Genomic DNA, 13,025 nt, shown 5'->3' with positions numbered 1-13,025 from the left:
ACTTGTTGAGACATGTTACTTTGTGTGATTAAAAAAAAGAACGAGACGTGTCAACTGGTTTCAACATGATTTAGTCTAATACGTCAACATTTCTTGTGCGTTGCTATTCATTGTTATAACAGCATAATTGCTTTATTGGTAGACATCTATTATATTTTATACCGACAATGGATTTATTGTTTCCTATTATGCTTTTGAATTTGGGTTTTAGTAAAGAGAGCGTATGTATCAGATGAACTTGTTGAGACATGATTTTAACGGTACTGTACCCTGGTCATAGTGACACAGTATAAAAGCCGAAGAGAAATGAGTTTGAGTAAGTATTACCGTCGTGGCAGTCCACTGTATCAGAGCTCCTTGTATCTATTGCAGTATATAGAAATATAGTGTTAATTCAACAGTGAAGTGTTTAAGTGTTTATAGAAAGACCCAACAATGGATGTAAGTATGTCTTTTATTACCGTAACTTACTTTGTTTTGTTTTCACTTGTGTTCTTTGTGTTTTAATTATCAAGATTGTAGACAGTGTGTAAATTATTGTTTTATATTGTTTCAGTTCACTGAAAATACTTTCAAGAACTATTACTACCCGGATAATAATAAAGACGAATCAAGCGATGAAGAGGGTACGCTTGGTTTCAAAGTTAAACAAGCCATCGCAAAGAAACGTTCAGGAAACAATATCGATAGTTTCTTTGAACGACCTAAAAAGCAACCCAAAATTGTGAAACGGTCTTCGAATGTGAGCAAAAGTTCACCAGACGGTGTTGCAAACTTATCATCCGGACAAGACGACGGGGCATATGCATCACATTTGATTAAAATCGAGATATATGATATGCAAACAATTAAAAACGTCCCACCCATGGAACACTGGAAGCATGCGGACTTCAGATTGAAATATTTTGCGCTGGAAGACGATTTGGAGCTACAAAATACGCGAAATATTATTTATAACATAACAAAGCAATTAGCTTCTAAGGACAGTAGTGTGAAATATTTTATAGATAATAAGAAACAGTGATAGTTATAATTATTAATGATAGTAGTAGCTTAATGATTGTGTTAACGTATTTCTCATTTTTTACCTCTCCTTAAGTACATTTTCCATGTAACAGATTTTTTTGTGTCGTCTCGTTTTTAAGTAACAAAGAATGTTAAGAAATATTTTGTAAATAATAAAATTAAAAAAAAAATGTATAGTTTAGAATGGTCTTTGTATTATATGAAAAAATAAAAAATCTTATTTAAGTACACGTATTATTTTATTTCACAAAAAATGTTTTAAACATATTCCTTAATATAAGGTCATTACATACAGAATTATCAGAAAACAAACTTAGCATATCTTTCATAGTTTTTCCATGATATTTAAAATACAAATAAACTAAACAATATTCACCACAAACTGAAGTAAAATGGTTTTGAAGAGGTTTATTGTTAAAAAACCACTGTCTGGTGTTTCTTTTTAAAAATAAGTTATGGTAACCTGAAGGCTTCCTTCCGAAGGAATCAAAATATTCTCCTATACCAGTAACATCAATGTGTATGGCAACCCAGTGGGAGCCTGGTTTCGTGTCAGGGTCCAAATTACTAACAATAAAGACAGGTAGATCGACCCAAATAGGTATTTTGTTAGCTGCAAAAACATTTGTTTCAAAAAGTGGGTTTAATTTCTTCATACAAAATTGTATCTCATTAGTATCCATAATTACTTAATTAATAACAATTTTTGTCTTGATGATGCTGCAAACAATGACTACAACAAAATAAAGTAAACGAAAGAAAACATTGTATTTATATAATTATGTTTTTCAACTATTATAATCTACAGATACATCACGGTTTTTGTTTATTTCAATAATGTTATCAAATTCTGCATAAACGATACAATTAATGGTGCTAGTTAGAGCCGAATCAAAGCGTACTTCTATCCGAACACTTCCATGTCTAACAAGATTCCAATGTGAAGTTGAACTAGCAGATAAATCTGGGGTTAAATCAAAACATAACAAACAATAACCTCCACCATAATCTGTTCTACTTATTCCATTACCTTCGTTGTGAAAATGAATACCAGTTCCGGAAAATAAGGTGTGATATGCCGCCGCTATTAAACCAGAACTAAATGACGGTTGTAATGTTTTAGAAGGAATTTCATGACCATCTACAAACAAACTAAATGAATTCATATTATAGTTTTGAAAATTAAATGGATTCAAAGCTAAATTTCCATTAAAACCTGAATTTGATACAAATCCAATAATACACCGTTTAGGAATTTGTCCGAGAAATATATTATCCAATGTTTTACCCTGGACCCCTGATGGTATTGTGAGAACCTTAACTTCTGCTCTCGTAATGGGGTACTTCGCAGTCGTTGTTGCCAATACTTTTTGATGGGCTAACAAAACGCTAGGATTAATTTTTGTTCTTCTAACAATGAGACTAGCATCTGTTATTTGTACTTTAAATTTTTTATCTTGATGACAAATTAAATTAAACGATTCTTTTGATCGGACTAACTTAATACGCAATTCAACGCCATTTATCAAGAATTTCTCTTGGTTAAATATATCGCCATGCAAATGTCCAATCATTTCCACTTGCTTACTCTCTTTGATAAATTCTAGTCTTTTATGAAATCCTTTGTTGTTGGCGTCAACGGTATCCATAAAATCTGGGGTATCCTCATACCATAACCCACAAGTAAGATGGGTTTTTTTGGCTGCCGGTCCATAGTTGAGAAGATTTTCCATATAAGCACGGTAAGCATATGTATTGTTTGGGGGTGATATGAGTTTTTGATTTAAATATACATCAAGTTGGTTGAAAAGGGAATGTAGCCAGTTATTGGTGGGTCCAACTCCGGCATCTGCTTTTAATTTTGTCCCATCTTGATTCAACACTTTAGCAGTAATATGTAACATTGTGTGTGATAGATCAATGTAGTCATCTCCTGATCCAGGTACTTGAAATTCAATGGGGCCATCATCACTTAAAGATGAAATTGGTTTGTAATGAATCCAATGTCCGCTTTCAATACTTGTTTGAGTTGATGGAAGGGCAAATATATCTAATTCTGATTTTGCACATTCACATGAATGACTGTGTAGAAATGACATTATTTAACTTGAAAATATATCGTTATTTTTATTATTATTTTTACTTCCTCTTCGTCGCGATGCTTTTCGAGTAATGAGCGGTTCTCTTCTTTTATTCGACATTTTATACCCAGATCCTGACATGAGAGAATCAATTTTTTCATCAGCCTTTCTTTTTAGGTTAGCGCTCGCTTCCTTAAATCGTGATCGAATGGAACTATCCATAGGACGAGAATTTACCATATCAGATAACAGACCAACCCCTGCCCCTAAGGTTTCTTTTCCAATGGTTTTTAAACCGCTAGATAACAAAGGGAGCACTGATCTAAATAGTCCACCCAAAAAACTGCCTATACCATGTCCTCGTTGGTATGGAACTCCCTTATAGACAATACCTATCCCAGAGCCGGCTTGGTGTGAATAATAATGTTCGTAAGGACAAGAGACTGACGATCTGTTGTAAATCATTTTACTCGTTGAAAGTGTAGCTTCACGCAAGAAGATCCAAATTGAAATGGTACTCTGACACCAGTCGTTGTTCTTATATCTATTTCAATTGTATCGAACTCTCTTCGTAAAACTGGTACATAATGAGCGGGTGAGAAGATGTGAGTTTTATAAGCTCCATAAATGAACTTAGTTGGATCTAAAGGTATTATTCTGAGTAATGAAGTAATAACATCTCCGACTACTTGTGGATGTATTATATCAGTATAAACAAATATTTGAGATGGTAAACCTAAATATAAATTTGCGGGGTTTTTTCCTAATGTATTTTGTTTTAAATTTGTTCTCGGTTTAAAACCCAATTGCAGACTTAGTATCGGAGTTGTTATGATAGATGTTATTTCTTTATTTGTTGTTGCTATTCCAACCAGTTTTGTTAATCCATCATATCGAAATTTTACGTTATTTTTTAACTGTGGGTTTTCATTAAACGCTTGAAGAAAATGATCTATATTATCATATGTAGTGGCTGGTATATGAGTTTTTATATCCACTATTTTTGTAGTTTTATCGGTGGGTGATAACACCGTTTTCTTTAAATAAATGATGTTTTCGTGCTCTTGAACATTATACATGGAACAAGGGTATTGAAATTCCACCAACCCAACTACCCATTCTCCATCCAATTTAATGGTCTTTGGTAATTTAGTTAAGAAATGTGCAGTCGTGTTATCCGTGTAGTAATCTGATGAACTATTACTTAACAAAGTTAGATAAAAACTATTTTCACTCATATTTTCTTTAAGTTTGATTCAGGTATCCAAGAATTAAATTTATTAGGATAACCTTGCCACTTAACTAGTATTTCCTTTCTGCCAGCAACTCGACGCGAGCGTATTATTTTATCAATTTTATACTCGTTGGAGGGGAGGTAAGTTACTTTTTGTAATTCTTTCAAATAAAATGTACCAATGATGGGTTCACCTTCTAAATCCTTTATTGTATAAACAACTCGTGGCGATCTGTTAATAATCGAATCAATAATAAATATTTCATCACTCCAATTACTTTCATAACCTTTTTGAAACACATGCTTATATTTAGTGATTCTAACATGATCACCTACATTTAGTTTTTTAGTTTCTGATGAAATTTGCCTATCTTTTTTGCGATCATATAAATTACACCAAACAGTCATAATATTATTAGAGCTAACATCAACTGGGCGCATTTTAATGCTAGAATGATAGCTATGGTTGTAAGAATGTAAAAGATCTTGTAATATATTTGTGTAGTTATATGTATTCTTATGAGTGAAGTAACGCCACATTTTCATTTTAAGTGTTCTTTGAAACCTTTCTACTATACTTGCTTTAATGTCGGGGTTATTAGTGGTATAATAATTAATATTTTTGCTCTTAAAGTAATCTCTAACCGCCCTTGAAACAAATTCTGTACCTTTATCAGATTGGATGTGACGGGGAACAGAGTTGGCTTCAGTAAATATGCTTTCAAAACATTGTTTAACAGTTGCTGAATCCTTCTTCTTCATGGCTCTTGCAAAAGCATATTTACTGAATACATCAATAACACAAAGAATATATTTGTACCCATCATTATATTGACTATAAGTACTCATATCACTTAAATCGGCTTGCCAAAGTTCATTAAAGTTCGAGAGAATGTATTTATTTCTAGTAAATCGTCTATGAGTAGGTTTATGTAGCGTGTACGTATCTTGAGATTGTAACCATTTTTTCACTTCCTCTTTGTTCATTTGACCTTTCATTTCCTTTGATAAATTATTTAAACTGCTATAGCCAGCTGGATTAGAGACATCATAGTAGATTCTGTTAATGTCTAATAAGGAGTCCATCTTCCCCACTCTATTTTCTTTCCGGATCGCTTTTGCTCCCGTGTAGCAAGAGGTGTAGAAGTATTATTATCTTTATCTGTTGAGGCTCTCGTCTTCACAGATGTGGAGGGGGTAAAGGGTTCAATCAAAGGAGTACCATTAATAAATGCTAAATTTGTAGGATTACCTATGCATGACCTAGGCACTTGGATATCTTTTAAAAGTAAAGCAAACACTTCCCATCCAATTGGCTTAGGACGTTTAAGACATCTAACGGTGTCGCTTACCAAATCAGTAATATTACTATTTTGAATGGTTTGGTTATTTATAACAACTTCACCAGTCTGTTTCCACCAAATTTTCGGTTTACTTGAAACAATGTAATCTAACAACGTTCGAGCTTTTTTTTCATAAGATTTAGGTAATATGTTTATAATTTTTGATGGACTAATTGGCATTAGTTCTTGATTTATTTCACCAGGTGGTGTATTAAACGATGACGGTGTGGCTGCTTCAGTTACATTATCTGTAACTGACTCATTATTTTCATTCTCCTCCTTTTTGTTCACTTTTGTTTTTATAATATCATTACTTTCGTTGATGACTTGATCTAGCCCCTCCATCACGATGGGTATTCTAAACGGTTTTCGATCTGTTTCAATAAAATGTAGAAATCTTTGTAATGCTTGAGAATATAACGTCCACTTTTCGCGATCATTCATTTTACTTTTAAGGATCTTTTGCATCTCTCCATCTAGCCGAGATGAGGAATTTTCGGGTGGACTCTCATTCCGTTTCAGTCTTTCAATAAAATCTGATTCTACTAATAACATTTTTTTTGTGTTTTCCATTTTGTTTATGATAAAGAGTTCACTAAAGCACTTAAAACTGCACCTAAAATAATAGGTAGAAATGCACCTCCTTTTTGAACTATAACAGTTTTTCTTATTTTATGTTTCCCTTTCGAAACTAATTTTCTTAAAATATCTTTATATTTTTTTAGTTTCGTCTTTTCTTTTTTTTCTAATGGAATTTTCCCATTTAGGACGTTATAAATACACTCACAAATAATGTTGATCTCTTCATCGTCACAAGATTTAAGTAACGCAGTACGATATTTGGGTTTAAGCAACTGCAATGCTTCAAGTAAATGTTTATATGTGTTTACTCTTGCATGCATCATGTAGAACTGACTAAAATATGCTGATTTTTATCATATTTAAACCCCTTTTTAGGTACATACACTGTGCAATGCCCATCGAACGGAAATATTTTTGTTTTGAAACGGCATATGTCATTTGTATTTTGTTTCAGGTCAATCATGAGGTAACCATGAGCCTCCTTTGTAGCATCTTTGTAGGCTTCGTCCACAAACTTTGAGTTTTCTGGGTAAACTTGTCGTGACAGGTAGCGTATTTGAGTTTTATCCCTGGGATTTTTAAAAAATACAATGTAGCTTGTATTCAATGAAATATCACGTTGACCTCGACCTTGATGAAATATGTTTTGTGTAATATAAAAAACACTTAAGTTTCTATGATGACTACCTTTCGTAAAAATGTCAACGATTCGTCCATCTGATTCTCTCATCAAATCATCTATAATAAGAAGTTTAGGTTTCTTCCCATCAAAAATTGAAAAATCTGGTATTCCTTGACTATAATTTACAATTTCCAGATTGTAGAGAGGTTGCATTTCATCATAACACCAAATAATTTCATCAAATTCAACATTACATATCTCTTTGGAGTTATTCAAAAAGTTTGTGACAAATTGAGTTTTACCACAGCCACTAGGACCTGCGACAATGGTGGTGAAAGGATGATAAAAGTGAATCATTATTAAATATCGTAATCTATGTGTATGTGTGTGTGTGTGGGTGAGTGTTGATATGTTAACGGATGGACTTTAAATGGTAATATTCAGAAAGAAGATTACTATTTAAACAACTCAGATATAGTAGAAAAAACAAAAGGATTACGTAAAAAACAAAAATTTATTATATATGATCACACTTTTAACATAATTTTTTTTTGTTTCTTATTTACAAAACTACCTTAAAAGATACAATAAAATAAAATTCATACATTTTTTTTTTACATGTTTACAAGTAATATCTTAAAAATATACAATGTACAAACAATAATTTGGAATTCCAATGTTCTGTGTGATTAAATTACAACTTTGAAACTTTTTCATTATTGCGGTATTTTATAATGACCCCATGCAAGAGTGTCAGAAGAGTTTTCTAATAAGTATCGTTTTGTATCTTCATGCGATAATGATATTTTATTTATTTTTTGAGTGAATATTATATGTTTTATAGACTTAAATCTTAGCATTTGAGCGCGTTGCAAATTTTTATTAAATAAACACGTTTTGTAATTGTCAAGAGTAAATTTTTTTGTAACACATTTATTGACTCCTTTGGCTTTTGATAAAACACCGTATTTTTCAGTTTTCTCATCATTCTCGTCATATTTTTCAACATCTAAGGTATACATTTTAGATCTCAGACCTACGAATTCTTTTAAAATTCTACCATTATTTTCATCCTTGAAAAACCCTAATCGCTTTTTATTAATTAACGGCAAATCATATTTATTGTTAGGAGGATAGTCAGATGTATCAAAATATAAATTAAGGTCTGATTTTATATCTGCGTAATAATTTTCCGTGAAAATTTGATATACTAAGCTATCAGTATCTGTATAAAGAAGCTTAAGATTGTCTGGATATTTGGTTTTCATGTAGCTGTAGTGAAAGTCATACATCAAAGTTTTTGATATATCTAATACGCAAAATCCCAAATAAATCGGTTTATTATAAAATATTCTAGTTTTATTCAACTGAACGGCCACTAAATTCTCAGAGAATATGGATAAACTATGGAACTCGGGTTTCGCTATCAAAGATTGAACCCCCTGGGTTTTTCCTCGATTTTCCCAGTTATTTAATAATTTGACATTTACACGTTTTGCAACATTTTCCATGGTCTTACCGAACACTGAATTATTCATTAGTTTAAAGAAATCTTTTTCAAAATCGGATGATGCCTGTGATCGCATGTGGGTGTTCAAATCTATGTAACTTTTTAACCACATAGACTGCTGAAATTTAAGAATGCGATGGATTTTACTCAATTTCAAACCATTTTTTAAACACTGTTTTAGATTTCTATAGTGAATGACATAATTCGTTTTTTTATTTAAATTAGGAATTAATTTTTTTTCTTTGGAATTACCCAAACAAACGTTTTCAGGACAGAATGGCAAATCTGAATGAGAGTCATGCAACTCGTTAGGGTATTCGAGATCAACTTCTAAAATTAAACCATGATCAGCGTCATCAGATATATTAAAGTCAGTATCTGTATTTACCCATTCAAATTTACCGGTAGGAAGACATTGAGACATAGCCCACCCGTAAAGGTTATTTGCATCAAAGTACATAAGAAATGACGATGGGATATTTTGATTATAATCTGACAAAAAAATATTATTAGCCTTCGCATATCTATTACTACATTGTGATATGCCACCTCGAATATTTTTCGCTATAAAAGCTATTTTATCGATATCAGTTAGGAGTTCTAGTTTTATTTTTGTAGTTCTTAACATTGCATCCCAACTTAATCCCGGAGCAGTATAATAATGAGCGGGGTCTAATCCATACGTCTTAAGACAAAGGTTTCTAAAATTTTCAAATATATCAGTTAGTAATAAAACATCAGTTTTTAAATATAAATCAGAATAATCACCCATATTTTTGCATTTAAAATGAGACCAAACATCTTTTGCGTGATCATAATCCTCCTCTGAGATGTGACTATCAGACAAGGAACTAAAGAAATCATCTTTAGAGGGAAGAGCTGTTAAGTTTAAAGAATCGTATGATGACATGTGTTCATAGGGATATACACCCTTTCGTAATAAGCGTTTAAAATCCTCCTCGCATGAAAAATTCAATTTTAATTCATGAAATTGTTCAGGCAACAAGTTTTTTGCCAATTTGTCAAGACTACTGGACATAAATTTAAGTGAATCAACAAATCTCAATTTAACTGTGCGATTATTTATTTGCAAGTTCTTAGAAAATGAAATGTATTTCTCTTTGTTCTCTGGAATCAGTTCAATGTCGCCTTCCATCAAACCAAGCCCATGCACTATAAAATGACTATCATAGTTACACAAATTATGGAAAAATACAGGTACAAAATTAGGTGCCCTGTATTTTTCAGAACAAAATTTATGTGCCACTCCTTCATAAAGACCAGTATGGTAATTATAGGAAATGACTGAATCCTCGTTTAAATTTTTATCACAAATATAACATGTACTACTCTGAGAAATATGCACATTATTTGCATTAGATAAAGGCAATGGAGTTTTTACAAAAGTATTTCTCCTACAAATGGCCTTTAAGTCTTGTTCCATATACTTCATAAATTCCTGGGTGCAATTTTTGCCTTTATATGTTCTGTACACTGACAATTTATCATTATAAGAACATTTAATATAGTATCCAAAACTATATACCTCATGTTTTTGTATATTTGTTGTTGAGGATGTAGTAGGATTAATTTTACCTGTTTGAATCGGGTTTAGAAAGGCCTCGAAATCAGCATAAATAACAAAAGGTACCCTTAATTTACGTTCATAATTATCGAAAGTAAGTATATTGGAGGAAACGTTTTCATTGAACCAGTTTTTCTTTTTATCCTGTTCTGAAGGTAAATGTGTACAAACATGGAAACAATCGTTTCTTTGATGATTCATTAAATTGTCACGAGTTGTAAAGTTCGCCAAACAACCATCACAAATATGTGCGGCATGCTGTGTATTTGATAATTGTTTGGATACTAACCTAGATAAATTTTTGATATAGCAATAATGCCCCTTACTGTCTTTGGATATGTACAATAAGTTCAAGTGGGTAGCTTTTTTGCACTTTGTTAAGTGTAATGGGCCTACTACGTCATGTATTTTACTTTTCGAATTGTATTCAAGACCAAAAACGTTTATACTTATATCATTCATTTTTTCAAATTTCTGAATATCTCCAACTTTAAGTGGGAAAGTTAAATTTCCAAAATTTAATTTATTTTTATGCGCTATATTCGATTTCGTAGTGTTTGAACGATGACTTGTAGGTGGATACAAGCCTGACAATACAGCCCATCTAAAACATTCATGATCACTATTTTTTACATTAATAACTGCTTTTCTGTTCTGAATATCACGTGGTAATTCGATATAGGAAGAACCACGCAATGGATTAAATTTGTTTACATTGACATCTAGATAGTTAAATTTTATTAAACTCCATCCACTATCTTTTCTCTCAAAGTTAAATAATTTTGTTAATATATCTTTAACAACTGACTCGAAAATCTCATCTTTGTCGCTGCTAACATCAACTACATTGTTACATAATTGGAAATCAAATGTATTATTTACTTGTTTGCTCTCTTGAGTAAAATCCGCATTTAAAATAAAGTTTACTTTTAAAGCATGGTGATCAGTGAGGGAACGATCCAATAATGCAAAGATTTTATCTTTATTTCCTAGTAAAATAGATTCGGGAGTAAATGGTTGGTGAACATTTTCATTTAATAGTATTCTGTAAGTGGCCACCCTATTCTTAAAAGCATTTTCAATTAACTGAACATTAACCCATTCAATGTCAGCCCTTAAAACATTATTTTTGTGAAGATTACTATTTAAATGATTTTTAAAATATCTTTTAGAGACAAACTTATTACACACAGAACATTCAATTTCATGATTATTATTTGTACTCACAATGACATCGGGAACTGGTTCGGGTGATGTTGATGTGACAGGTTCAGCAGCTGCTGGACGGTTTTTCTTCAACAAGAATTCTTCAGTCTCCAAAACTGCAGCTGTCCTTTTTACTCCCCGTCCTATTTGAGAAGATCTATAACAATACAAAATAAACATAAATATCTTAATGTGAGATAAAATAAAAATAATTACTAAAATGGTTGGTTGTATATACTAACGTAAGTCTTTTCGACACTGCTGACAATAGGCCTGCATCATCAAAACTCCATCAATCACATCTGATGACTCAGTATTCCCCTTGGAATTTTTTATATGCCCATCACATGGTGTATAATACGGTATAATATCAGAATCTTCCAGTAACGTGTGAGGTAATTTGTTTGAAATGTACCACATTCTAATATTTCTATGAAAATATGATACAATAAATTCTTTACTTAATTCCTCAATCTTATCACGAGGTAAGGTGAGACCAATATGATAATAAGTAAACACCATTATGGAAAAGGATATCACAATACAAGCACGGCACCAAAACACTGAATGATATGAACTCGAGATACCCCGCTTATATAACCAGTCCTCTCCCACCCCACGTTTATCCTAACAATTAGTTCAGGTCACAACAAGTTAGGGACCCATCCTTTGTTAAACAGGTACCGGTTAAGAGTTATAAACATGTATGAACAGGAATATTTTTACTTACGCCTCTCGATGAAGTTGGCTCACAAGACGGGCAGCCTCGCATAGATCTTCATTTTCTTCTATTTCTTCACAGAGTCTGATAAGTTCAAGATCGTAGACATCACAGCTCAAAGAGTCCATTATGAAATGAGAAATCATACAGTGCTTTCTTTCATTTAAATAGTTGACTACACGTATAAGATTTCTAAGAGTGGGGACTGTGACCTTTACAAGTGAGAAGTTTAAATTAAAACTTGTTGTAATGTTATACAATAAAAATAATCTGTTACATGGAAAATGTACTTAAGGAGAGGTAAAAAATGAGAAATACGTTAACACAATCATTAAGCTACTACTATCATTAATAATTATAACTATCACTGTTTCTTATTATCTATAAAATATTTCACACTACTGTCCTTAGAAGCTAATTGCTTTGTTATGTTATAAATAATATTTCGCGTATTTTGTAGCTCCAAATCGTCTTCCAGCGCAAAATATTTCAATCTGAAGTCCGCATGCTTCCAGTGTTCCATGGGTGGGACGTTTTTAATTGTTTGCATATCATATATCTCGATTTTAATCAAATGTGATGCATATGCCCCGTCGTCTTGTCCGGATGATAAGTTTGCAACACCGTCTGGTGAACTTTTGCTCACATTCGAAGACCGTTTCACAATTTTGGGTTGCTTTTTAGGTCGTTCAAAGAAACTATCGATATTGTTTCCTGAACGTTTCTTTGCGATGGCTTGTTTAACTTTGAAACCAAGCGTACCCTCTTCATCGCTTGATTCGTCTTTATTATTATCCGGGTAGTAATAGTTCTTGAAAGTATTTTCAGTGAACTGAAACAATATAAAACAATAATTTACACACTGTCTACAATCTTGATAATTAAAACACAAAGAACACAAGTGAAAACAAAACAAAGTAAGTTACGGTAATAAAAGACATACTTACATCCATTGTTGGGTCTTTCTATAAACACTTAAACACTTCACTGTTGAATTAACACTATATTTCTATATACTGCAATAGATACAAGGAGCTCTGATACAGTGGACTGCCACGACGGTAATACTTACTCAAACTCATTTCTCTTCGGCTTTTATACTGTGTCACTATGAC

The sequence above is a fragment of the Cydia fagiglandana genome, chromosome 15 (genome assembly GCF_963556715.1).
Source record: "Cydia fagiglandana chromosome 15, ilCydFagi1.1, whole genome shotgun sequence".
Lineage (NCBI taxonomy): Eukaryota > Metazoa > Arthropoda > Insecta > Lepidoptera > Tortricidae > Cydia > Cydia fagiglandana.
Note: the sequence above shows the minus strand (reverse complement) of the source record.